Here is a 3,102-nt window from a genome sequence, read left to right as displayed (position 1 = left end):
TCAAACCTATTCTAAAGATGATCATGAAGTTCCAATGGAATTGACTCAAGATCATATCTTGATTCCTGTGGACTTCTTTTAATTTTCTTCGACCTCAATTTGAACTTGTATATGAGTAATTGATGATCTGACCCACAACCTGCCACTGCCCTAGTTTTGACTGCTGATACTGAGTTTTTTTCAATTATTTCTTCCACAAATTTAGTCAATTTGATTCCTAAGCAACCCATCAGGTGAAATCAATGTGTAAAGTTCTCTCTATTGTCTTTTAGAAAAAGTATTTGCAAGGAAAAAATAATTGTAAATACAAAATTTAATCATTCTATTTCCAGCCTCATTTCTATCACCAAGCTTATCTTTTCCAACTACTGTTCCTTCTCTGTTTCCTACTTTTGCATTCCAGTCACCAGTTATCCTTAATGCATCCTGACTACATGTTTGGTCAATTTCAGACTGCAAAATTTGGTAAAAATTCTCAATTTCTTCCTCTTTGGCATTAGATGTAGGAGCATACACTTGAAAAATAGTTGTGTTAACCAGTCTTCCTTGTATTCTTTTGGATATTATCCTATCACTCACAACATTGTACTTCAGGATAGAGCTTGAAATTTACTTTTTTACTATGAATGCAACACCATTCTTCTGTTTTTCATTTTCTGGATATGATATGATATGATATGATATGATATGATATGATATGATATGATATATGATTACCTGATTCAAAGTGGCCGTAGCTGGTCCATCACATCTCACTAATGCCTAGTATGTCTATGATGTGTTCTATTTCATTTTTAACAATATCCAGTTTTCCAACATTCAAGCTACAAACATTTCATGTACCAATTGTGAAACAATGTTTGTTATTGACTTTCCTCATTTCAACTGACTTCCAGTCTGAGCTCTATCACTATACTTACTATAACTATCCTCTTTTGTTAAGTGTTCATAGGGTCTTTGAACGCCTTTTATTTAGAAGTATATGGCACATCCTGCTTCCTAGTCTGTCTTAATCAGGGAGCTCTTCTACAACTTAACCACGATGAGAAGCCCTTCTGGATTTTGACACATCAGTGAAAAAATGTCAGTATCACAGCAACCTCAAGTAATTGCAACACAACAAACTGACAGACAAGTGCTGTATCACTTAGAACAATCTCCAAACATCATCAATAGTAGGTCTGAGGGCCTAACTGACTTTTAAATACAAATGTCCTGTTTGCCCACACAAGAGACTCCCACCCAAGGTGACTGTAAATGAGTTCAGATACAGTTAATCAACTTACCCTTCATTGTTAACAAAATTAGAGACATCCAGTTTACCCCCAGATTTTAAGTAAACATACTAGAAGGAAAATCAGTGATGAGATGTAAAGAAAATACTGGAATCATGTGGGATGACATCAAACAGAAAACCATAAGTATGATTGGAATTACAGAACAGAGGAGTAACAGGAAAATCACTTAGAAGATTGTGAAGGAACTACTACAAGAAAACTTCCCATGTAGTTTGAAGAATGGGGAAAATCCAAATTCAAGGAACACATTAAAAACCGATTAAACTAGATCCAAAAAGAAAAATATCACAACATATCAAAGTCAAATTTTCCAAATTAAAAGATATGGGTAGAATTCTAAAAGCACCACTAGAAAAACAGAGTCACCTGCAAAAGGGAACCAATTTTATTAAGTTCTGATTTTTCAGCAGAAACCATGTGAGCAAGAAGACAATGCGAAAAAAGAAAAAAGAAAGGTGAAAGTTAACAATTGCCAACCAAGAATCCTACCCATCAAAGCTCTCCATCACATATGAAGGAGAAATAAGATCCTTTCCAGAAAAGAATGAACTTAAGTAATTTGTCAAAAACAACAACAAAACCAGATTTCAGAATGAAAACCACCATAAAAGATAAGGCACACTTATTAAAAACAAAATAGATCAAGAAGACATAACCTTGGTCAACATTGATGCACCAAATGATAGACCTGCAAAATACATAAAACAACAGTTAACAGAATTGAAGAAAGAAATAAAAAAACACCACAATAATGGTAGGAGATTTCAACACACCGCTATCACCAAGGGATAGGTCAATCCAAAAAAAGCTCAGCAAAGATGCAGAAGACCTAAACTATACAATCTATCAACTCGACCTTGTAGTCAAGGTACTGCACCAATTAAAACTCAATTCACTTTCTTTTTAAGTGCACATGGTACATTCTCCGGAATCTGTCATATATTAGGACACAAAGCAAGCCTCAAAAAATTAAAAAAAAAAAACCATTCAACTAATACAAAATATCTTCTCAGACCACAATGTTAAAAATTAGAAATTAACAACAGGAGGACAAAGCTTACGAAATCATCCATATGGAAATTAAATAACTCTCTGCTAGAACATGATTGGGTTATAAAAGAAATAATGAAGTTTAAAAGTTCCTTGAAACAATTAAAAATTGAAATTCAACATACCAAAACCTCTGGGATACAGCTAAGGCAGTCCTCAGAGGTAGTTCAGAGCATTAGGCACACACATAATAAAGGAAGAAAGAAGAAAAATCAATGATCTAACTCAATACCTTCATCAAATAGAAAAAGAACAACAATCTAATAATAGAGCCTCTGTTTGTGGTGTTGTTGTTGCTGTTTTTGTGTGCTGTAGAGTCGCCTGTGACTCATAGCAACCCTATGTACAACAGCCCTAAACCCTGCTCTGTCCTGTGCCAATCTCACTGTCTCCAACAAACCTACCCTCATTACCCCAGTCATAGAATCAGTCACCTCGTAGAGGGTCTTCCTCTCCTGAGCTGTTCCTCCACCACCCTCCCAAGCATGATGTCCTTCTCTAAGGACTGGTCCTTTCTTGCAACATGTCCAAAGTATGTCAGACGAAGCCTTAGAATCCTTGCCTCCAAGGAGCAACCTCGTTTAACCCTCTCCAAGATGAACCTGTTCATTTTCTTAGCAGTCCATGCTATATTCAATACTTTTCTCCAACACCACAACTCAAAAGCATCAATTCTCCTTCTATCCTCCCTCGTCATTGTCTAGTTCTCTGAAGGATAGCCTCTAGAAGAAAAGAAATTATAAGGACAAGAGCT

Source organism: Elephantulus edwardii, unplaced genomic scaffold (assembly GCF_000299155.1).
Source record: "Elephantulus edwardii isolate Elephantulus edwardi_28Jun2011 unplaced genomic scaffold, EleEdw1.0 scaffold00615, whole genome shotgun sequence".
NCBI lineage: Eukaryota > Metazoa > Chordata > Mammalia > Macroscelidea > Macroscelididae > Elephantulus > Elephantulus edwardii.
Note: the sequence above shows the minus strand (reverse complement) of the source record.